We start from the raw sequence: 26,462 nt of genomic DNA, 5'->3' as shown, positions 1-26,462 counted from the left end.
TACCTCACTGCTGAATGGGGGCCCGGTGCGCTTGCAGTGGTCAGCTGAGGCGAACAGGGCTTTCAGGCACCTGAGGGCTCTGTTTACCTTGGCTCCTGTGTTGGCCCATCCGGATCCCTCTTTGGCGTTCATAGTGGAGGTGGATGCGTCCGAGGCTGGGAAAGGAGCTGTGCTCTCTCAGCGCTCGGGTACGCCACCGAAGCTCCGCCCCTGTGCCTTCTTCTCAAAGAAGCTCACGACCGGCGGAGCGAAACCATGATGTGGGGGACCGGGAGCTGTTGGCTGTCGTCAAAGCCTTGAAGGCGTGGAGATTGGCTTGAGGAGGCTAGACACCCTTTTCTCATCTGGACTGACCACCGCAATCTGGAGTACATCCGGACGGCGAGGAGACCGAACCCTCGCCAGTTAAGGTGGGCCATGTTTTTCACCAGTTTTGTGTTTACCGTTTCCTACAGACCAGGCTCCCAGAACGTTAAGGCAGACACATTGTCCCGGCTGTATGACACAGAGGAGCGGCCCATGGATCCCACTCCCATACTCCCCGCCTCTTGCCTGGTGGAGCCGGTAGTGTGGGAGCTGGACGCGGACATTGAACGGGCGTCACGTGCAGAGCCCGCTCCCCTCCAGTGTCCAGCTGGGCGTCTGTCCGTTCCGTCCGCTGTCGGCTACCGGCTGATCCATTGGCCCCACACGTCACCCTCTTCTGGTCATTCTGGGATCGGTCAGACGGTGCGCTGTCTTAGTGGGAAGTACTGGTGGCCCACTTTGGCTAAGGACGTGAGGGTATATGTTTATTCCTGCTCGGTGTGCGCCCAGTGTAAGGCTCCTAGGCACCTGCCCAGAGGTAAATTACAACCCTTACCCGTCATACAACGGCCGTGGTCGCACCTGTCGGTGGATTTCATAACCGATCTTCCACATTAAGCATCTCCAATCCAAAGTTAAATCTAGAATCGGCTTCCTATTTCGCAACAAAGCATCCTTCACTAAGGCTGCGAAACATACCCTTCTAAAACTGACCATCCTACCGATCCTCGACTTCGGCGATGTCATTTACAAAATAGCCTCCGACACTCTACTCAACAAATTGGATGCAGTCTATGACAGTGCCATCCGTTTTGTCACCAAAGCCCCATATACTACCCACCACTGCAATCTGTATGCTCTCGTTGGCTGGTCCTCTTTACATATGCGTCGCCAGACCCACTGGCTCCAGGTCATCTATAAGTCTATGCTAGGTAAAGCTCCCTCACTAGCTTTAAGCTCCAACTGTCAGAGCAGCTCACAGATCACTGCAGCTGTAAATAGCCCATCCAACCAACTACCTACCTCATCCCCATTTTTGTTTTTGTTTTTCTGTGAACGTATTAGGAGAAATATGTTTCCTAAGGAACTCTAAATGCTGAATTATACTGTAGAAACAGACAGATAAGAGACAGATAAGAGAGATAAAAGACAACTACTACTGTCTATAGGGCTCTGGTCCTTCATACTGTAGTACACTACTGTCTATAGGGCTCTGGTCCTTCATACTGTAGTACACTACTGTCTATAGGGCTTTGGTCCATCATACTGTAGTACACTACTGTCTATAGGGCTCTGGTCCTTCATACTGTAGTACACTACTGTCTATAGGGCTCTGGTCCATCATACTGTAGTACACTACTGTCTATAGGGCTCTGGTCCTTCATACTGTAGTACACTACTGTCTATAGGGCTCTGGTCCTTCATACTGTAGTACACTACTGTCTATAGGGCTCTGGTCCTTCATACTGTAGTACACTACTGTCTATAGGGCTCTGGTCCTTCATACTGTAGTACACTACTGTCTATAGGACTCTGGTCCTTCATACTGTAGTACACTACTGTCTATAGGGCTCTGGTCCTTCATACTGTAGTACACTACTGTCTATAGGGCTCTGGTCCTTCATACTGTAGTACACTACTGTCTATAGGGCTCTGGTCCATCATACTGTAGTACACTACTGTCTATAGGGCTCTGGTCCTTCATACTGTAGTACACTACTGTCTATAGGGCTCTGGTCCATCATACTGTAGTACACTACTGTCTATAGGGCTCTGGTCCTTCATACTGTAGTACACTACTGTCTATAGGGCTCTGGTCCTTCATACTGTAGTACACTACTGTCTATAGGGCTCTGGTCCTTCATACTGTAGTACACTACTGTCTATAGGGCTCTGGTCCTTCATACTGTAGTACACTACTGTCTATAGGGCTCTGGTCCTTCATACTGTAGTACACTACTGTCTATAGGGCTCTGGTCCATCATACTGTAGTACACTACTGTCTATAGGGCTCTGGTCCTTCATACTGTAGTACACTACTGTCTATAGGGCTCTGGTCCTTCATACTGTAGTACACTACTGTCTATAGGGCTCTGGTCCTTCATACTGTAGTACACTACTGTCTATAGGGCTCTGGTCCATCATACTGTAGTACACTACTGTCTATAGGGCTCTGGTCCTTCATACTGTAGTACACTACTGTCTATAGGGCTCTGGTCCTTCATACTGTAGTACACTACTGTCTATAGGGCTCTGGTCCATCATACTGTAGTACACTACTGTCTATAGGGCTCTGGTCCTTCATACTGTAGTACACTACTGTCTATAGGGCTCTGGTCCTTCATACTGTAGTACACTACTGTCTATAGGGCTCTGGTCCTTCATACTGTAGTACACTACTGTCTATAGGGCTCTGGTCCTTCATACTGTAGTACACTACTGTCTATAGGGCTCTGGTCCTTCATACTGTAGTACACTACTGTCTATAGGGCTCTGGTCCTTCATACTGTAGTACACTACTGTCTATAGGGCTCTGGTCCTTCATACTGTAGTACACTACTGTCTATAGGGCTCTGGTCCTTCATACTGTAGTACACTACTGTCTATAGGGCTCTGGTCCATCATACTGTAGTACACTACTGTCTATAGGGCTCTGGTCCTTCATACTGTAGTGCACTACTGTCTATAGGGCTCTGGTCCATCATACTGTAGTACACTACTGTCTATAGGGCTCTGGTCCTTCATACTGTAGTACACTACTGTCTATAGGGCTCTGGTCCTTCATACTGTAGTACACTACTGTCTATAGGGCTCTGGTCCATCATACTGTAGTACACTACCGTCTATAGGGCTCTGGTCCTTCATACTGTAGTACACTACTGTCTATAGGGCTCTGGTCCTTCATACTGTAGTACACTACTGTCTATAGGGCTCTGGTCCTTCATACTGTAGTACACTACTGTCTATAGGGCTCTGGTCCTTCATACTGTAGTACACTACTGTCTATAGGGCTCTGGTCCTTCATACTGTAGTACACTACTGTCTATAGGGCTCTGGTCCTTCATACTGTAGTACACTACTGTCTATAGGGCTCTGGTCCATCATACTGTAGTACACTACTGTCTATAGGGCTCTGGTCCTTCATACTGTAGTACACTACTGTCTATAGGGCTCTGGTCCTTCATACTGTAGTACACTACTGTCTATAGGGCTCTGGTCCTTCATACTGTAGTACACTACTGTCTATAGGGCTCTGGTCCTTCATACTGTAGTACACTACTGTCTATAGGGCTCTGGTCCTTCATACTGTAGTACACTACTGTCTATAGGGCTCTGGTCCTTCATACTGTAGTATACTACTGTCTATAGGGCTCTGGTCCTTCATACTGTAGTACACTACTGTCTATAGGGCTCTGGTCCTTCATACTGTAGTACACTACTGTCTATAGGGCTCTGGTCCTTCATACTGTAGTACACTACTGTCTATAGGGTTCTGGTCCTTCATACTGTAATACACTACTGTCTATAGGGCTCTGGTCCATCATAAATAGTACACTACTGTCTATAGGGCTCTGGTCCATCATACTGTAGTACACTACTGTCTATAGGGCTCTGGTCCTTCATACTGTAGTACACTACTGTCTATAGGGCTCTGGTCCTTCATACTGTAGTACACTACTGTCTATAGGGCTCTGGTCCTTCATACTGTAGTACACTACTGTCTATAGGGCTCTGGTCCTTCATACTGTAGTACACTACTGTCTATAGGGCTCTGGTCCTTCATACTGTAGTACACTACTGTCTATAGGGCTCTGGTCCTTCATACTGTAGTACACTACTGTCTATAGGGCTCTGGTCCTTCATACTGTAGTACACTACTGTCTATAGGGCTCTGGTCCATCATACTGTAGTACACTACTGTCTATAGGGCTCTCGTCCTTCATACTGTAGTACACTACTGTCTATAGGGCTCTGGTCCTTCATACTGTAGTACACTACTGTCTATAGGGCTCTGGTCCATCATACTGTAGTACACTACTGTCTATAGGGCTCTGGTCCTTCCTACTGTAGTACACTACTGTCTATAGGGCTCTGGTCCTTCATACTGTAGTACACTACTGTCTATAGGGCTCTGGTGCTTCATACTGTAGTACACTACTGTCTATAGGGCTCTGGTCCATCATACTGTAGTACACTACTGTCTATAGGGCTCTGGTCCTTCATACTGTAGTACACTACTGTCTATAGGGCTCTGATCCTTCATACTGTAGTACACTACTGTCTATAGGGCTCTGGTCCTTCATACTGTAGTACACTACTGTCTATAGGGCTCTGGTCCATCATACTGTAGTACACTACTGTCTATAGGGCTCTGGTCCTTCATACTGTAGTACACTACTGTCTATAGGGCTCTGGTCCTTCATACTGTAGTACACTACTGTCTATAGGACTCTGGTCCTTCATACTGTAGTACACTACTGTCTATAGGGCTCTGGTCATTCATACTGTAGTACACTACTGTCTATAGGGCTCTGGTCCATCATACTGTAGTACACTACTGTCTATAGGGCTCTGGTCCTTCATACTGTAGTAGACTACTGTCTATAGGGCTCTGGTCCTTCATACTGTAGTACACTACTGTCTATAGGGCTCTGGTCCATCATACTGTAGTACACTACTGTCTATAGGGCTCTGGTCCTTCATACTGTAGTACACTACTGTCTATAGGGCTCTGGTCCTTCATACTGTAGTAGACTACTGTCTATAGGGCTCTGGTCCTTCATACTGTAGTACACTACTGTCTATAGGGCTCTGGTCCTTCATACTGTAGTACACTACTGTCTATAGGGCTCTGGTCCATCATACTGTAGTACACTACTGTCTATAGGGCTCTGGTCCTTCATACTGTAGTACACTACTGTCTATAGGGCTCTGGTCCTTCATACTGTAGTACACTACTGTCTATAGGGCTCTGGTCCATCATACTGTAGTACACTACTGTCTATAGGGCTCTGGTCCTTCATACTGTAGTACACTACTGTCTATAGGGCTCTGGTCCATCATACTGTAGTACACTACTGTCTATAGGGCTCTGGTCCTTCATACTGTAGTACACTACTGTCTATAGGGCTCTGGTCCATCATACTGTAGTACACTACTGTCTATAGGGCTCTGGTCCATCATACTGTAGTACACTACTGTCTATAGGGCCCTGGTCCTTCATACTGTAGTACACTACTGTCTATAGGGCTCTGGTCCTTCATACTGTAGTACACTACTGTCTATAGGGCTCTGGTCCATCATACTGTAGTACACTACTGTCTATAGGGCTCTGGTTCTTCATACTGTAGTACACTACTGTCTATAGGGCTCTGGTCCATCATACTGTAGTACACTACTGTCTATAGGGCTCTGGTCCTTCATACTGTAGTACACTACTGTCTATAGGGCTCTGGTCCATCATACTGTAGTACACTACTGTCTATAGGGCTCTGGTGCTTCATACTGTAGTACACTACTGTCTATAGGGCTCTGGTCCTTCATACTGTAGTAGACTACTGTCTATAGGGCTCTGGTCCTTCATACTGTAGTACACTACCGTATATAGGGCTCTGGTCCATCATACTGTAGTACACTACTGTCTATAGGGCTCTGGTCCTTCATACTGTAGTACACTACTGTCTATAGGGCTCTGGTCCTTCATACTGTAGTACACTACTGTCTATAGGGCTCTGGTCCTTCATACTGTAGTACACTACTGTCTATAGGGCTCTGGTCCTTCATACTGTAGTACACTACTGTCTATAGGGCTCTGGTCCATCATACTGTAGTACACTACTGTCTATAGGGCTCTGGTCCTTCATACTGTAGTACACTACTGTCTATAGGGCTCTGGTCCTTCATACTGTAGTACACTACTGTCTATAGGGCTCTGGTCCTTCATACTGTAGTACACTACTGTCTATAGGGCTCTGGTCCTTCATACTGTAGTACACTACTGTCTATAGGGCTCTGGTCCTTCATACTGTAGTACACTACTGTCTATAGGGCTCTGGTCCTTCATACTGTGGTACACTACTGTCTATAGGGCTCTGGTCCTTCATACTGTGGTACACTACTGTCTATAGGGCTCTGGTCCTTCATACTGTAGTACACTACTGTCTATAGGGCTCTGGTCCTTCATACTGTAGTACACTACTGTCTATAGGGCTCTGGTCCTTCATACTGTAGTACACTACTGTCTATAGGGCTCTGGTCCATCATACTGTAGTACACTACTGTCTATAGGGCTCTGGTCCTTCATACTGTAGTACACTACTGTCTATAGGGCTCTGGTCCTTCATACTGTAGTACACTACTGTCTATAGGGCTCTGGTCCTTCATACTGTAGTACACTACTGTCTATAGGGCTCTGGTCCTTCATACTGTAGTATACTACTGTCTATTGGTGCTCTGGTCCTTCATACTGTAGTAGACTACTGTCTATAGGGCTCTGGTCCTTCATACTGTAGTACACTACTGTCTATAGGGCTCTGGTCCTTCATACTGTAGTACACTACTGTCTATAGGGCTCTGGTCCTTCATACTGTAGTACACTACTGTCTATAGGGCTCTGGTCCATCATACTGTAGTACACTACTGTCTATAGGGCTCTGGTCCTTCATACTGTAGTACACTACTGTCTATAGGGCTCTGGTCCTTCATACTGTAGTACACTACTGTCTATAGGGCTCTGGTCCATCATACTGTAGTACACTACTGTCTATAGGGCTCTGGTCCTTCATACTGTAGTACACTACTGTCTATAGGGCTCTGGTCCATCATACTGTAGTACACTACTGTCTATAGGGCTCTGGTCCATCATACTGTAGTACACTACTGTCTATAGGGCTCTGGTCCTTCATACTGTAGTACACTACTGTCTATAGGGCTCTGGTCCTTCATACTGTAGTACACTACTGTCTATAGGGCTCTGGTCCATCATACTGTAGTACACTACTGTCTATAGGGCTCTCGTCCTTCATACTGTAGTACACTACTGTCTATAGGGCTCTGGTCCATCATACTGTAGTACACTACTGTCTATAGGGCTCTGGTCCTTCATACTGTAGTACACTACTGTCTATAGGGCTCTGGTCCATCATACTGTAGTACACTACTGTCTATAGGGCTCTGGTGCTTCATACTGTAGTACACTACTGTCTATAGGGCTCTGGTCCTTCATACTGTAGTAGACTACTGTCTATAGGGCTCTGGTCCTTCATACTGTAGTACACTACTGTATATAGGGCTCTGGTCCATCATACTGTAGTACACTACTGTCTATAGGGCTCTGGTCCTTCATACTGTAGTACACTACTGTCTATAGGGCTCTGGTCCTTCATACTGTAGTACACTACTGTCTATAGGGCTCTGGTCCTTCATACTGTAGTACACTACTGTCTATAGGGCTCTGGTCCTTCATACTGTAGTATACTACTGTCTATAGGGCTCTGGTCCTTCATACTGTAGTAGACTACTGTCTATAGGGCTCTGGTCCTTCATACTGTAGTACACTACTGTCTATAGGGGTCTGGTCCTTCATACTGTAGTACACTACTGTCTATAGGGCTCTGGTCCTTCATACTGTAGTACACTACTGTCTATAGGGCTCTGGTCCATCATACTGTAGTACACTACTGTCTATAGGGCTTTGGTCCTTCATACTGTAGTACACTACTGTCTATAGGGCTCTGGTCCTTCATACTGTAGTACACTACTGTCTATAGGGCTCTGGTCCTTCATACTGTAGTACACTACTGTCTATAGGGCTCTGGTCCTTCATACTGTAGTATACTACTGTCTATAGGGCTCTGGTCCTTCATACTGTAGTAGACTACTGTCTATAGGGCTCTGGTCCTTCATACTGTAGTAGACTACTGTCCATAGGGCTCTGGTCCTTCATACTGTAGTAGACTACTGTCTATAGGGCTCTGGTCCTTCATACTGTAGTACACTACTGTCTATAGGGCTCTGGTCCATCATACTGTAGTACACTACTGTCTATAGGGCTCTGGTCCATCATACTGTAGTACACTACTGTCTATAGGGCTCTGGTCCTTCATACTGTAGTACACTACTGTCTATAGGGCTCTGGTCCTTCATACTGTAGTACACTACTGTCTATAGGGCTCTGGTCCTTCATACTGTAGTACACTACTGTCTATAGGGCTCTGGTCCATCATACTGTAGTACACTACTGTCTATAGGGCTCTGGTCCTTCATACTGTAGTACACTACTGTCTATAGGGCTCTGGTCCTTCATACTGTAGTACACTACTGTCTATAGGGCTCTGGTCCTTCATACTGTAGTACACTACTGTCTATAGGGCTCTGGTCCATCATACCGTAGTACACTACTGTCTATAGGGCTCTGGTCCATCATACTGTAGTATACTACTGTCTATAGGGCTCTGGTCCTTCATACTGTAGTGTAGGTAAGTAGTGCACTATATAGGGAATAGGGTTTCATTTTGGACGTGTGCAATGTCTGTATTCTGAATGATTTACAAGCAACATGATTTTCCATGTGAAAAGAGAAATGGCTAGAATGAGACAATGAAAGAGAGAGGCCTCCGTGTCCCCCCCCCCCCCCCCCCCCCCCCCGTCCCCCTCACTCTAATCAAAGACCGCGGCTGTCCTCAGAGAGAGAGAGGGAGGAGATGGAGGGAGAGAGAGAGGGGGGAGGATAGGAAAGAGGAAAGAAACAGAGGAGGGGGGAAAGACAGATATGGAGAGAGTGAGCACAGAATGAACAGAGAGGAGACAGGTGGAGGGAGATGCAGTATGAGAACAGAGAGAGGAGACAGGTGGAGGGAGATGTAGTATCAGAACAGAGAGAGGAAACAGGTGGAGGGAGATGCAGTATCAGAACAGAGAGAGGAGACAGGTGGAGGGAGATGCAGTATGAGAACAGAGAGGAGACTGGTGGAGGGAGATGCAGTATCAGAACAGAGAGAGGAGACAGGTGGAGGGAGATGTAGTATCAGAACAGAGAGAGGAGACAGGTGGAGGGAGATGTAGTATCAGAACAGAGAGAGGAGACAGGTGGAGGGAGATGCAGTATCAGAACAGAGAGAGGAGACAGGTGGAGGGAGATGCAGTATGAGAACAGAGAGAGGAGACAGGTGGAGGGAGATGTAGTATGAGAACAGAGAGAGGAGACAGGTGGAGGGAGATGCAGTATCAGAACAGAGAGAGGAGACAGGTGGAGGGAGATGTAGTATCAGAACAGAGAGAGGAGACAGGTGGAGGGAGATGTAGTATCAGAACAGAGAGAGGAGACAGGTGGAGGGAGATGTAGTATCAGAACAGAGAGAGGAGACAGGTGGAGGGAGATGTAGTATCAGAACAGAGAGAGGAGACAGGTGGAGGGAGATGTAGTATCAGAACAGAGAGGAGACAGGTGGAGGGAGATGTAGTATCAGAACAGAGAGAGGAGACAGGTGGAGGGAGATGTAGTATCAGAACAGAGAGAGGATACAGGTGGAGGGAGATGTAGTATCAGAACAGAGAGAGGAGACAGGTGGAGGGAGATGCAGTATCAGAACAGAGAGAGGAGACAGGTGGAGGGAGATGCAGTATCAGAACAGAGAGAGGAGACAGGAGAGAGACAGAAACACCATTGTAAATACAACCCATATTTATGCTTATTTATTTTCCCTTGTGTACTTTAACCATTTGTACATTGTTACAACACTGTATATATATAATATGACATTTGTAATGTCTTTATTGTTTTGAAACTTCTGCATGTGTAATGTTTACTGTTTATTTGACTTTTGTATATTATCTACCTCACTTGCTTTGGTAATGTTAACACATGTTTCCCATGCCAATAAAGCCCCTTGAATTGAATTGAATTGACAGAGGGACAGAGGGAGAATAGTGCAGAACTCTATGCCAGTTAGTAAGGTTGTGCTGCTCTGTGCTGCTCTGATTACTGGAGTAATACTCTCCTCTCCTCTCCTGTCCTCTCCTTTCCTCTCCTTTCCTTTCCTCTCCTCTCCTCTCCTCTCCTCTCCTCTCCTCTCCTCTCCTCTCCTCTCCTCTCCTCTCCTCTCCTCTCCTCTCCTCTCCTGTTCTTTCATCTCCTCTCCTGTCCTCTCCTCTGCTAAAACATCATCCATTAATAATATAGACCCCACAAAGAGTCTGGGACTTCCTCTGTTTCCCTCTTTAAATGTGTCTTTATTTTTCACTCTCTCCCTCCCTCCCTACAACCTCTCTCTCTCTTTCCCTCTCCTGAGTCCCTACCCACACCATCCTCCCCCTTCTCTCTCTACCTCTCTCAATATCTCCTTCTAATATAGGGGGGGGGGGTGAAGCTGAGAAGAGACAGGCTTTCCTCCTCCCTTTATTTTTCGCTGTGTTTTCAGAACCTCAGCCTTGTTGAACCTACAGTGACCATGGCAATGAGATGAGGTAACCTCAGCCTTGTTGAACCTACAGTGACCATGGCAATGAGATGAGGTAACCTCAGCCTTGTTGAACCTACAGTGACCATGGCAATGAGATGAGGTAACCTCAGCCTTGTTGAACCTACAGTGACCATGGCAATGAGATGAGGTAACCTCAGCCTTGTTGAACCTACAGTGACCATGGCAATGAGATGAGGTAACCTCCGCCTTATTGAACATACAGTGACCATGGCAATATGAGGTAACCTCAGCCTTGTTGAACCTACAGTGACCATGGCAATGAGATGAGGTAACCTCCGCCTTGTTGAACCTACAGTGACCATGGCAATGAGGTAACCTCAGCCTTGTTGAACCTACAGTGACCATGGCAATGAGGTAACCTCAGCCTTGTTGAACCTACAGTGACCATGGCAATGAGATGAGGTAACCTCAGCCTTGTTGAACCTACAGTGACCATGGCAATGAGATGAGGTAACCTCAGCCTTGTTGAACCTACAGTGACCATGGCAATGTGATGAGGTAACCTCAGCCTTGTTGAACCTACAGTGACCATGGCAATGAGATGAGTTAACCTAAGCCTTGTTGAACCTACAATGACCATGGTAATGAGATGAGGTCTATTCTGGAGACACCATGAGATCTGAACATCTACTGTAGATGGGGACTAGTGAGTATGTGACAGACTAGTGTGCCGCATCATCATCATCATCACACACACACACACACACACACACACACACACACACACACACACACACACACACACACACACACACACACACACACACACACACACACACACAGAGGAAGGTAGTCAACTATGGAACTGTAGTCAACTATGCCAGGACAGTTATGGCAGCTAATGTGGAAATGTCCTTTGTGCTTTTCCATTTTGTTTGTGTGTGGAAGGGTGTGTGTGTGTGTAACAAGCAGAGTGCTGCTTCCATCAATAATATATCCAGATAATGCAGCCGCTTCGCCAACAACTACTACCTAACACTCTCCCTCCCTCCCTCCCTCTCTCTCTCTCTTTACCTCTACACCTCTCTCCACCTCTACCTTTCTCTCTTTACCTCTACACCTCTCTCCACCTCTACCTTTCTCTCTCCACCTCTACCTCTCCACCTCTACCTCTCCACCTCTACCTCTCCACCTCTACCTCTCCACCTCTACCTCTCCACCTCTACCTCTCCACCTCTACCTCTCCACCTCTACCTCTCCACCTCTCCACCTCTCCACCTCTCCACCTCTCCACCTCTCCACCTCTCCACCTCTCCACCTCCACCTCTCCACCTCCACCTCTCCACCTCCACCTCTCCACCTCCACCTCTCCACCTCCACCTCTCCACCTCCACCTCTCCACCTCCACCTCTCCACCTCCACCTCTCCACCTCCACCTCTCCACCTCCACCTCTCCACCTCTACCTCTCCACCTCTACCTCTCCACCTCCACCTCTCCACCTCCACCTCTCCACCTCCACCTCTCCACCTCCACCTCTCCACCTCCACCTCTCCACCTCCACCTCTCCACCTCCACCTCTCCACCTCCACCTCTCCACCTCCACCTCTCCACCTCCACCTCTCCACCTCTACCTCTCCACCTCTACCTCTCCACCTCTACCTCTCCACCTCTACCTCTCCACCTCTACCTCTCCACCTCTACCTCTCCACCTCTACCTCTCCACCTCTACCTCTCCACCTCTACCTCTCCACCTCTACCTCTCCACCTCTACCTCTCCACCTCTACCTCTCCACCTCTACCTCTCCACCTCTACCTCTCCACCTCTACCTCTCCACCTCTACCTCTCCACCTCTACCTCTCCACCTCTACCTCTCCACCTCTACCTCTCCACCTCTACCTCTCCACCTCTACCTCTCCACCTCTACCTCTCCACCTCTACCTCTCCACCTCTACCTCTCCACCTCTACCTCTCCACCTCTACCTCTCCACCTCTACCTCTCCACCTCTACCTCTCCACCTCTACCTCTCCACCTCTACCTCTCCACCTCTACCTCTCCACCTCTACCTCTCCACCTCTACCTCTCCACCTCTACCTCTCCACCTCTACCTCTCCACCTCTACCTCTCCACCTCTACCTCTCCACCTCTACCTCTCCACCTCTACCTCTCCACCTCTACCTCTCCACCTCTACCTCTCCACCTCTACCTCTCCACCTCTACCTCTCCACCTCTACCTCTCCACCTCTACCTCTCCACCTCTACCTCTCCACCTCTACCTCTCCACCTCTACCTCTCCACCTCTACCTCTCCACCTCTACCTCTCCACCTCTACCTCTCCACCTCTACCTCTCCACCTCTACCTCTCCACCTCTACCTCTCCACCTCTACCTCTCCACCTCTACCTCTCCACCTCTACCTCTCCACCTCTACCTCTCCACCTCTACCTCTCCACCTCTACCTCTCCACCTCTACCTCTCCACCTCTACCTCTCCACCTCTACCTCTCCACCTCTACCTCTCCACCTCTACCTCTCCACCTCTACACCTCCACCTCTCCACCTCCACCTCTCCACCTCCACCTCTCCACCTCTACCTCTCCACCTCCACCTCTCCACCTCTACCTCTCCACCTCTACCTCTCCACCTCTACCTCTCCACCTCTACCTCTCCACCTCTACCTCTCCACCTCTACCTCTCTCTCTCCACCTCTCTTTCTCCACCTCTAACTCTCTACCTCTAACTCTCTACCTCTAACTCTCTCCCTCTCTCTCCACCTCTCTTTCTCCACCTCTCTTTCTCCACCTCTAACTCTCTACCTCTAACTCTCTCCCTCGCTCTACCTCTCTCTACCTCTCTACCTCTCTACCTCTCTACCTCTCTACCTCTCTACCTCTCTACCTCTCTACCTCTCTACCTCTCTACCTCTCTACCTCTCTCTCTAACACACAGCTGTCTTTCTCTGTGAGGGAGAGGGAGAGAAAGAGACTGTCTGAAAGAAAGAATGAGAATAGATGATTTGGTTTAGAAGAAAATGTGAAAATGTGTATGTGTGTGTTGATGTGTGTGTGTGTACTTATAAGAGTGTGTGTTACAGATGCAAATGAACTTTCTCCTTCTGCTCTCCTGCCTCAAGTCCCTCCTTCCCTCGCTCTCTCTACATCAGGTCCCTCCTTCCCTCTCTCTCTCCTGCCTCAAGTCTCCCCCTCTCTCTCTCTCTCCTGCCTCAGGTCCCTCCTTCCCTCGCTCTCTCTACCTCAGGTCCCTCCTTCCCTCGCTCTCTCTACCTCAGGTCCCTCCTTCCCTCGCTCTCTCTACCTCAGGTCCCTCCTTCCCTCGCTCTCTCTACCTCAGGTCCCTCCTTCCCTCGCTCTCTCTACCTCAGGTCCCTCCTTCCCTCGCTCTCTCCTGCCTCAAGTCCCTCCTTCCCTCTCCCTCAAGTCCCTCCTTCCCTCGCTCTCTCTACCTCAGGTCCCTCCTTCCCTCGCTCGCTCTACCTCAGGTCCCTCCTTCCCTCTCTCTCTCCTACCTCAGGTCCCTCCTTCCCTCTCTCTCTCCTACCTCAGGTCCCTCCTTCCCTCGCTCTCTTAACCTCAGGTCCCTCCTTCCCTCGCTCTCTCCTGCCTCAAGTCCCTCCCTCCTTCTCTCTCTCCTGCCTCAAGTCTCTCCCTCTCTCTCTCTCTGTACAGGAGAGAGAATTGGTTCTGTATTCAGACATGAGACTCGATCTCTATCTCTATCGCTGCTTCCCTTGCCTCTCTCCCTCTCTCCAGAGAGATTAAGTCATTCTGTGAGACATGGGACTCAAACCAATTAGGTCCTCCACAATCCCACAATCCCTGTAACTGCCCCGCGCACATTACTGCACACACAGAAGCTAAACACACACAAAGAATCTAAACACACACACACAGAAACTAACACACACACACACAGAAACTAAACACACACACACACAGAAACTAAACACACACACACACAGAAACTACACACACACACAGAAACTACACACACACACACAGAAACTAAACACACACACAGAAACTAAACACACACACAGAAACTAAACACACACACACAGAAACTAAACACACACACACAGAAACTAAATACACACACAGAAACTAAACACACACACAGAAACTAAACACACACACAGAAACTAAACACACACACAGAAACTAAACACACACACAGAAACTAAACACACACACAGAAACTAAACACACACACAGAAACTAAACACACAGAAACTAAACACACACACAGAAACTAAACACACACACAGAAACTAAACACACACAGAAACTAAACACACACAGAAACTAAACACACACACAAAAAACTAAAGACACACACAGAAACTAAACACACACACACAGAAACTAAACACACACACAGAAACTAAACACACACACAGAAACTAAACACACATAAACAGCGTATGTTGACATATAGAAGTCAATCAGAGGAGATGATGTAGAGAATGATCTATGAATCGTGTGGGTGTGTGTGTACGGTGTGTGCACGTGTGTACGGTGTGTGTGTGTGTGTGTGTGTGTGTGTGTGTGTGTGTGTGTGTGTGTGTGTGTGTGTGCCTGTATGTGTGTGTATGTGTAGCTGTATCTAGGAGGACTACCAGGCAGTTACGTTCATGGAGGTCGACACACACACAAACACACACACACACACACAGAGGTTCACAGAGTATTAAACTTGACAAACACGTGGCATCAAAATGGAGCGTCTCCTAAAAATAACATCCTCCATTAGTAATGATGGGAGGTCCTTTAGAATGAAGTATGGTGCTATTCCTTCTGCTACACCAACTAGCATGTTGTTACACACACACACACACACACACACACACCGTACACACACCGTACACACACACACACACACACACAGGAAAACATGCACACACACTGGTTGATGCTTATTAATAAAACCCTCTTAGGCCTCACTCCCCCCTATCTGAGATATCCACCCTCTTAGGCCTCACTCCCCCCTATCTGAGATATCTACCCTCTTAGGCCTCACTCCCCCCTATCTGAGATATCTACCCTCTTAGGCCTCACTCCCCCCTATCTGAGATATCCACCCTCTTAGGCCTCACTCCCCCCTATCTGAGATATCTACCCTCTTAGGCCTCACTCCCCCCTATCTGAGATATCCACCCTCTTAGGCCTCACTCCCCCCTATCTGAGATATCCACCCTCTTAGGCCTCACTCCCCCCTATCTGAGATATCCACCCTCTTAGGCCTCACTCCCCCCTATCTGAGATATCCACCCTCTTAGGCCTCACTCCCCCCTATCTGAGATATCCACCCTCTTAGGCCTCACTCCCCCCTATCTGAGATATCTACCCTCTTAGGCCTCACTCCCCCCTATCTGAGATATCCACCCTCTTAGGCCTCACTCCCCCCTATCTGAGATATCCACCCTCTTAGGCCTCACTCCCCCCTATCTGAGATATCCACCCTCTTAGGCCTCACTCCCCCCTATCTGAGATATCTACCCTCTTAGGCCTCACTCCCCCCTATCTGAGATATCCACCCTCTTAGGCCTCACTCCCCCCTATCTGAGATATCCACCCTCTTAGGCCTCACTCCCCCCTATCTGAGATATATACTGCACACCTCATCCTCCACATACATCACCCGTTCTACCAGTCACATTCTGTTAAAGGTCCCCAAAGCACACACATCCCTGGGTCGCTCCTCTTTTCAGTTCGCTGCAGCTAGCGACTGGAACGAGCTGCATCAAACACTCAAACTGAACAGTTTTATCTCAATCTCTTAATTCAAAGACTCGATCATGGACACTCTTAGTGACAGTTGTGGCTGCTTCGCGTGATATATTGTTGTCTCTACCTTCTTGCCCTTTGTACCCTGTTTTGTGCTACTGCCATGTTGTGCTACTGCCATGTTGTGCTGCTGCCATGTTGTGCTGCTACCATGTTGTTGTCATGTTCTGTTTCTACCATGTTGTTGTCATGTTCTGTTTCTACCATGTTGTTGTCATGTTCTGTTTCTACCATGTTGTTGTCATGTTGTGTTGCCACCATGTTGTTGTCATGTTGTGTTGCCACCATGTTGTTGTCATGTTGTGCTGCTACCATGTTGTTGTCATGTTGTGTTTCTACCATGTTGTTGTCATGTTGTGTTTCTACCATGCTGTTGTCATGTTCTGTTGCTACCATGTTGTTGTCATGTTGTGTTGCTACCATGTTGTTGTCATGTTCTGTTTCTACCATGTTGTTGTCATGTTCTGTTTCTACCATGTTGTTGTCATGTTGTGTTGCTACCATGCTGTTGTCATGTTCTGTTGCTACCATGTTGTTGTCATGTTCTGTTGCTACCATGTTGTCATGTGTTTCTACCATGTTGTTGTCATGTTCTGTTTCTACCATGTTGTTGTCATGTTGTGTTGCTACCATGCTGTTGTCATGTTCTGTTGCTACCATGCTGTTGTCATGTTCTGTTGCTACCATGCTGTTGTCATGTTCTGTTGCTACCATGCTGTTGTCATGTTCTGTTGCCACCATGTTGTTGTCATGTTCTGTTGCTACCATGTTGTTGTCATGTTGTGCTGCTACCATGTTGTTGTCATGTTCTGTTGCTACCATGCTGTTGTCATGTTCTGTGCTACCATGCTGTTGTCATGTTGTGTTGCTACCATGTTGTTGTCATGTTCTGTTTCTACCATGTTGTTGTCATGTTGTGCTGCTACCATGTTGTTGTCATGTTCTGTTGCTACCATGTTGTTGTCATGTTCTGTTGCTACCATGTTGTTGTCATGTTCTGTTGCTACCATGTTGTTGTCATGTTCTGTTGCTACCATGTTGTTGTCATGTTCTGTTGCTACCATGTGGTTGTCATGTTGTGTTGCTACCATGCTGTTGTCATGTTGTGTTGATACCATGCTGTTGTCATGTTGTGTTGCCACCATGTTGTTGTCATGTTGTGCTGCTACCATGTTGTTGTCATGTTCTGTTGCTACCATGTGGTTGTCATGTTGTGTTGCTACCATGTTGTCATGTTCTGTTGCTACCATGCTGTTGTCATGTTGTGTTGCTACCATGTTGTTGTCATGTTCTGTTGCTACCATGTTGTTGTCATGTTGTGTTGCTACCATGTTGTTGTCATGTTCTGTCTCTACCATGTTGTTGTCATGTTGTGTTGCTACCATGCTGTTGTCATGTTGTGTTGCTACCATGTTGTTGTCATGTTCTGTTGCTACCATGTTGTTGTCATGTTGTGTTGCTACCATGTTGTTGTCATGTTCTGTCTCTACCATGTTGTTGTCATGTTCTGTCGCTACCATGTTGTTGTCATGTTCTGTCGCTACCATGTTGTTGTCATGTTCTGTTGCTACCATGTTGTTGTCATGTTCTGTTGCTACCATGTTGTTGTCATGTTCTGTTGCTACCATGTTGTTGTCATGTTCTGTTGCTACCATGTGGTTGTCATGTTGTGTTGCTACCATGCTGTTGTCATGTTGTGTTGCTACCATGCTGTTGTCATGTTGTGTTGCTACCATGCTGTTGTCATGTTGTGCTGCTACCATGTGGTTGTCATGTTGTGCTGCTACCATGTGGTTGTCATGTTGTGTTGCTACCATGTTGTTGTCATGTTGTGTTGATACCATGTTGTTGTCATGTTGTGCTGCTACCATGTGGTTGTGATGTTGTGTTGCTACCATGCTGTTGTCATGTTCTGTTGCTACCATGTTGTTGTCATGTTCTGTTTCTACCATGTTGTTGTCATGTTGTGTTGCTACCATGTTGTTGTCATGTTGTGTTTCTACCATGTAGTTGTCATGTTGTGTTGCTACCATGTGGTTGTCATGTTCTGTTTCTACCATGTTGTTGCCATGTTGTGTTGCTACCATGTTGTTGTCATGTTGTGTTGCTACCATGTTTTTGTCATGTTGTGTTCCTACCATGTTGTTGTCATGTTGTGTTGCTACCATGTTGTTGTCATGTTGTGTTGCTACCATGTTTTTGTCATGTTGTGTTCCTACCATGTTGTTGTCATGTTGTGTTGTTACCATGTTGTTGTCATGTTGTGTTGTTACCATGTGGTTGTCATGTTGTGTTGTTACCATGTTGTTGTCATGTTGTGTTGCTACCATGTTGTTGTCATGTTGTGTTGCTACCATGTTGTTGTCATGTTGTGTTGCTACCATGTTGTTGTCATGTTGTGTTTCTACCATGTTGTTGTCATGTTGTGTTTCTACCATGTTGTTGTCATGTTGTGTTTCTACCATGTTGTTGTCATGTTGTGTTTCTACCATGTTGTTGTCATGTTGTGTTTCTACCATGTTGTTGTCATGTTCTGTTGCTACCATGTTGTTGTCATGTTGTGTTGCTACCATGTTGTGCTGCTGCCATGTTGTGTTGCTACCATGTTGTGCTGCTGCCATGTTGTGTTTCTACCATGTTGTGCTGCTGCCAGGTTGTGCTGCTACCATGTTGTGCTGCTGCCAGGTTGTGTTGCTAACATGTTGTGTTGTTACCATGTTGTTGTCATGTTGTGTTGTTACCATGTTGTTGTCATGTTGTGTTTCTACCATGTAGTTGTCATGTTGTGTTGCTACCATGTTGTTGTCATGTTGTGTTTCTACCATGTTGTTGTCATGTTGTGTTTCTACCATGTTGTTGTCATGTTCTGTTGCTACCATGTTTTTGTCATGTTGTGTTTCTACCATGTTGTGCTGCTGCCAGGTTGTGCTGCTACCATGTTCTGTTGCTACCATGTTGTTGTCATGTTGTGTTTCTACCATGTTGTGCTGCTGCCAGGTTGTGTTGCTACCATGTTGTGCTGCTGCCAGGTTGTGCTGCTACCATGTTGTGTTGCTACCATGTTGTGCTGCTACCATGTTGTGTTGCTACCATGTTGTGCTGCTGCCAGGTTGTGTTGCTACCATGTTGTGTTGCTACCATGTTGTTGTTATGTTGTGTTGCTACCATGTTGTGCTGCTGCCAGGTTGTGCTGCTACCATGTTGTGTTGCTACCATGTTGTGCTGCTACCATGTTGTGTTGCTACCATGTTGTGCTGCTGCCAGGTTGTGTTGCTACCATGTTGTGCTGCTGCCAGGTTGTGTTGCTACCATGTTGTGCTGCTGCCAGGTTGTGTTGCTACCATGTTGTGCTGCTGCCAGGTTGTGTTGCTACCATGTTGTGCTGCTGCCAGGTTGTGTTGCTACCATGTTGTGCTGCTGCCAGGTTGTGTTGCTACCATGTTGTTGTTATGTGGTGTTGTTGTCGTAGGTCTCTCTTTATGTGGTGTTGTGGTGTCTCTCTTGTTGTGATGTGTGTTTTGTTGTCACGTATTGCCCCGGTAGTGCTGCTCACTCCGTTCACCAGCTCCAGATGTCTACGTCACTGGCCTTCTGGGCGTCACTGAACTGTTTCATCACCCACACCTGGTTCCCATTCCCCCAGATTAGTAATTGAATAATTGTGCCCTCTGTTCACTATTGTCTGTTCACTATTGTCTTGGTCGGTTATTGTTCCCATGTCCGTCGGTCTTGTGAGTACATGTGCTTTGTGGTTTCTGCTTTCGTACTCCGTGCATTTTGCACTTGTTATTACGGGTCTCGCCCCGTGTATTGTTATTACGGGTCTCGCCCCGTGTATTGTTATTACGGGTCTCGTCCAGTGTATTGTTATTACGAGTCTCGTCCAGTGTATTGTTATTACGGGTCTCGCACCGTGTATTGTTATTACGGGTCTCGCCCCGTGTATTGTTATTACGGGTCTCGCCCCGTGTATTGTTATTACGGGTCTCGTCCCGTATATTGTTATTACGGGTCTCGTCCCGTATATTGTTATTACGGGTCTCGTCCAGTGTATTGTTATTACGGGTCTCGCCCCGTGTATTGTTATTACGGGTCTCGTCCCGTGTATTGTTATTACGGGTCTCGTCCCGTGTATTGTTATTACGGGTCTCGTCCCGTGTATTGTTATTACGGGTCTCGTCCCGTGTATTGTTATTACGGGTCTCGTCCCGTGTATTGTTATTACGGGTCTCGTCCCGTGTATTGTTATTACGGGTCTCGTCCCGTATATTGTTATTACGGGTCTCGTCCCGTATATTGTTATTACGGGTCTCGTCCCGTATATTGTTATTACGGGTCTCGTCCAGTGTATTGTTATTACGGGTCTCGTCCCGTGTATTGTTATTACGGGTCTCGTCCCGTGTATTGTTATTACGGGTCTCGTCCCGTGTATTGTTATTACGGGTCTCGTCCCGTGTATTGTTATTACGGGTCTCGTCCCGTATATTGTTATTACGGGTCTCGTCCAGTGTATTGTTATTACGGGTCTCGTCCCGTGTATTGTTATTACGGGTCTCGTCCCGTGTATTGTTATTACGGGTCTCGTCCCGTGTATTGTTATTACGGGTCTCGTCCCGTGTATTGTTATTACGGGTCTCGTCCCGTATATTGTTATTACGGGTCTCGTCCCGTATATTGTTATTACGGGTCTCGTCCCGTGTATTGTTATTACGGGTCTCGCACTGTATATTGTTATTATGGGTCTCGTACCGTATATTGCTATTACGGGTCTCGTCCCGTGTATTTATAAGAGGTTTTGTCACGTTCCTGACATTATTTCCTTCGTTCTGTATTGTTTAGGTGGTCAGGACGTGAGCTGGGTGGGCATTCTATGTTATGTGTTTCTATGTTGGGTTCATTGTATTAGCCTGATATGGTTCTCAATTAGAGGCAGGTGTTTTACGTTTCCTCTGATTGAGAACCATATTAAGGTAGGCTGTTCTCACTGTTTGTTTGTGGGTGATTGTTGCTGTGTCTGTGTTTGTACGCCACACGGTACTGTTTCGTTTCGTTCGTTCGTTCGTTTGTTCCTTCCTGTTTGTGCGTTCATTTTTATATGTTCTCAAGTTCAGGTCTGTTCACGTCGTTTATTGTTTTGTAGTGTTTTTCCGTCTTCGTTTACATAATAAATAAGTATGTATTCAAACCACGCTGCATATTGGTCCGATCCTTGCTCCTCCTCAGACGAGGAGGAAGACGAGCGATACAGGTTTAACCTCTTCTGTTTGGATTACATCCCTGTGTTTTTGTAAATGCCTTTGTTTTGGGCTTCTTCCCCGTGTCTTTCATGGCATGTTGTATTTTTGGGTGGAGTATTAAAAAACCCTTATTCCGTGTTCCTGCTCTTGTCTCCAGTCATTATACAACATGATATTTGTCCTATATATTTTTTTTATCCCAGCCCGCGTCCCTGCAGGAGGCCTTTTTGCCTTTTGATAGGCCATCATTGTAAATAACAATTTGTCCTTATCCGACTTGCCTAGTTAAATGAAGGTTAAATAAAATAACAAATAAAAAATAAAAAACACGTACACACACAGAAACTAAACACACACACAGAAACTAAACACACACACACAGAAACTAAACACACACACAGAAACTAAACACACACACAGAAACTAAACACACACACACAGAAACTAAACACACACACACAGAAACTAAACACACACACACAGAAACTAAACACACACACACAGAAACTAAACACACAAACCGAAACTAACAACCGGCCTCACAACTGCAGACCACGTGTAACCATGTAACCATGTAACCATGTAACCATGCCAGCCCAGGACCTCCACATCCGGCTTCTTCCTCTCTGGGATCGTTTGAGACCAGCCACCCGGACAAAGAATAAAACTATGGGTTGGCACAAACAAAGAACCGACTTCAGTGTGCAAATGATCACCTTCGATGGCCACTGGCACGCTGGAGAAGTGTGAATCCCGGTTTTAACTGTTCCGGGCAGATGGCAGACGCATGTACGGTGTTGTGTAGGTGAGCGGTTGGCACTAATATATAGAGTGTCCCGTTGTGGCAGTGGGGTTATGGTATGGGCAGAAATAAACTACAGACAATGAACACAACTGCATTTTATCGATGGCAATTTGAATGCACAGAGACTCCATGACAACATCCTGAGGCCCGTTGTCGTGGCGTTCATCCGCCGCCATCATCTCATGTTTCTGCGTGATAACGCACGGCCCCATGTAGCAAGGATTTGTACACAATTTCTGGAAGCTGAAAACGTCCCAGTTCTTCCTTGGGTTGCATACTCACCAGACATGTCATCCATTGAGCATGTTTGGGATGCTCTGGACCGATGTGTACGACAGAGTGTTTAAATTCCAGCCAATATCTATCAACTTTGCACGGCCATTGAAGAGGAGTGGGAGAGCATTCCACAGGCCACAATCAACATCCTGATCAACTCTATGTGAAGGAGATGTGTCGCGCTGCATGAGGCAAATGGTGGTCACACCTGATACTGACTGGTTTTCTGATCCACGCCCCTACTTGGTGCTCCGGTACCACTTGCCGTGCGGTAGCAGAGACAACAGTCTATAACTTGGGTGGCTGGAGTCTTTGACCATTTTTAGGGCCTTCCACTGACACCGCCTGGTACAGAGGTCCTGGATGGCAGGAAGCTTGGCCCCAGTGATGTACTGGGCCGTACGCACTACCCTCTGTAGCGCCTTGCGCACGGATGATAAGCAGTTGCCATAACAGGCGGTGACGCAACCAGTCAAAATGCTCTCAATGGTGCAGCTGTAGAACTTTGAGGACCTGAGGGCCCATGTCAAATCTTTTAAGGCTCCTGAGGGGGGAGAGGTGGTGTCGTGCCCTCTTCATGACTGTGTTGGTGTGTGTGGACCATGACAAATCTTTAGTGATGTGTAGGTCAGGAACTTGAAGGTCTCCAGTAAAGCACTGTTATATGTATGTATGTATGTATGTATGTATGTATGTGTGTGTGTGTGTGTGTGTGTGTGTGTGTGTGTGTGTGTGTGTGTGTGTGTGTGTGTGTGTGTGTGTGTGTGTGTGTGTGTGTGTGTGTGTGTGTTACAGCCCTGGCTCCTCCGTAGAGGAAATGTGATTCCCACTAAAAGCTACAATAAACTATCAGTCATGAATTGTTAAAACATTTTTTTTATAGAAACATACTGAGTCACTGGTTACCTCCCAAATGGCACCCTATATAGGGCACTACTTCTGACCAGGATTCATAGGGCTGTGGTCAGATATAGGGCACTACATCTAACCAGGATTCATAGGGCTGTGGTCAGATATAGGGCACTACTTCTAACCAGGATTCATAGGGCTGTGGTCAGATATAGGGCACTACTTCTGACCAGGATTCATAGGGCTGTGGTCAGATATAGGGCACTACTTCTAACCAGGATTCATAGGGCTGTGGTCAGATATAGGGCACTACTTCTGACCAGGATTCATAGGGCTGTGGTCAGATATAGGGCACTACTTCTAACCAGGATTCATAGGGCTGTGGTCAGATATAGGGCACTACTTCTGACCAGGATTCATAGGGCTGTGGTCAGATATAGGGCACTACTTCTAACCAGGATTCATAGGGCTGTGGTCAGATATAGGGCACTACTTCTGACCAGGATTCATAGGGCTGTGGTCAGATATAGGGCACTATTTCTAACCAGGATTCATAGGGCTGTGGTCAGATATAGGGCACTACTTCTAACCAGGATTCATAGGGCTATGGTCAGATATAGGGCACTACTTCTAACCAGGATTCATAGGGCTGTGGTCAGATATAGGGCACTACATCTAACCAGGATTCATAGGGCTATGGTCAGATATAGGGCACTAAGTAGTGAATAGTGTGCAATGTTTTTTTTTACTACACCTCTGGTCTGTTCTGTCGCTAACCAAAAGACTACAGACACAGACACAGACACAGACAGACAAGACAGACAAGACAGACAAGACAGACAGACAGGCTTCACATAGACAAAGATGTGTAGCCACGTGATTTTCGGGAGTGACAACTTCTAAAGATTGGATGCCGGCGACGCCTTACTGGATTCTTGCAGCGGGGCAGGAGTCGTCTGTTGACTAGGGAGGCACGACGGGAAACACATTGTAGCTTAGTTTGTTTCATGTATCCTGTAGTTAGGCTATACACTGAGTGTACAAAACATTAAGAACACCTGCTCTTTCCATGACTTAGACTGACCAGGTGAATCCAGGTGAAAGCTATGATCCCTTATTTGTCACTTTCACTTCAATCAGTGTAGATGAAGGGGAGGAGACATGTTAAAGAAGGATTTTTAAGCCTTGAGACAATAGAGACATGGATTGTGTATGTGTGTCATTCAGAGGGTGAACGGGCAAGACATGAAATGTAAGTGACATTGAACGGGGTATGGTAGTAGGTGCCAGGCGCACCGGTTTGTGTCAAGACCTGCAACACTGCTGGGTTTTTCACGCTCAACTGTTTCCCGTGTGTATCAGAATGGACCACGCAAAGGACATCCAGCCAACTTGACACAACTGTGGGAAGCATCGTAGTCAACATGGGCCGGCATCCCTGTGGAACGCTTTCGAGTCCATGGCCGGACGAATTTATGCTGTTCTGCAGCTAGCCTGGCCTACTGGTGTGACAACTGGATAATGTCTTTGTTCATTCGTTTGCAAAGTTAAGAGAAACGCGTTTAGGACATGGAAACAGGCTAGCAGACCAGTCATTTCGTGTTTATTATATGACCCAGCCCTGAATGACTATTTTGTCGTCACACTGAATGAATAGGTTTCACGGTATGTTAGGCTGTAAAATAATATGCACACTAGGCTACTTTTAGAGCCTAATATTCTAAACTATTGTCTGTCTCTCGACTGATCAGTCCGTAGATCCTTCCCGACCTCTCTTACCGATTACCGTTCACCCCTGTCTAATCCGGTATCTTGCGCTCAGGGCGGGCCGTCCCGACTCCCAACCGTTTTTGACAACACGGAATTTCCATTTCCACTACAAACCGAAACAGGGTAGAGAAAAATAAACACTCACCTCCGACATGGAAAGGGGCGTTCTTAGATCTCTAATCCATTCCGTTAATCCAGATACACCGCGACGGCAAGGTTTTCCAGATCAAACGCGAGACGCTCCGGTGGAGTCTAGTCCCAAGGCAGGTGCGTGCACGGGATGCTGACGGTAAAAGCGCACGACATTAATCTTCACTCACTCAACAAGGCTACCTCCCTCCCTCTTTCCCCCTCTCTCTCTCTCTCTCTCTTTGTCTGTCTCTGTCTCTCTGTCTTTCTAATACACGCACAATAACAAACAAACAGAAAGAGAAAAGATAAGACATCAATTTAGTTGCTCTAGTGTTGTCCGTGTGTGTGGTGATTGATGGTGATAGGTAGGTGTGCTGTGAGTGTAAATGCAGAGCCAACTACTCCATGTCTGGTCAGGGTCCAGCAGTCACCCACCAACCCTGGAGAGATACAGTCACCCACCAACCCTGGAGAGATAGTCACCCACCAACCCTGGAGAGATACAATCACCCACCTACCATGGAGAGATACAGTCACCCACCAACCCTGGAGAGATACAGTCACCCACCTACCCTGGAGAGATACAGTCACCCACCAACCCTGGAGAGATACAGTCACCCACCAACCCTGGAGAGATACAGTCACCCACCAACCCTGGAGAGATAGTCACCCACCAACCCTGGAGAGATACAGTCACCCACCAACCCTGGAGAGATACAGTCACCCACCAACCCTGGAGAGATAGTCACCCACCAACCCTGGAGAGATAGTCACCCACCAACCCTGGAGAGATACAGTCACCCACCAACCCTGGAGAGATACAGTCACCCACCAACCCTGGAGAGATACAGTCACCCACCAACC

At 47.1% G+C, this 26,462-nt stretch overlaps 1 protein-coding gene across 1 annotated transcript in view; it reads right to left on the bottom strand.

Annotated features, from left to right (window-relative positions):
- The window catches only part of LOC129855932 (FERM and PDZ domain-containing protein 1-like), a 125,107-nt gene extending 99,283 nt beyond the window's left edge, over positions 1–25,824 (bottom strand). Inside the window, exon 1 of the mRNA XM_055924043.1 lies at positions 25,612–25,824. The gene's annotated coding sequence lies outside the window, so the exon portion shown is untranslated. The remainder of the gene's footprint in view (positions 1–25,611) is intronic.
- Between the last annotated feature and the right edge of the window lie 638 nt (positions 25,825–26,462).

Source organism: Salvelinus fontinalis, chromosome 5 (assembly GCF_029448725.1).
Source record: "Salvelinus fontinalis isolate EN_2023a chromosome 5, ASM2944872v1, whole genome shotgun sequence".
NCBI lineage: Eukaryota > Metazoa > Chordata > Actinopteri > Salmoniformes > Salmonidae > Salvelinus > Salvelinus fontinalis.
The sequence above is the reverse complement of the archived record's forward strand: the minus strand, read 5'-3'. Positions and strand labels throughout refer to the sequence as shown.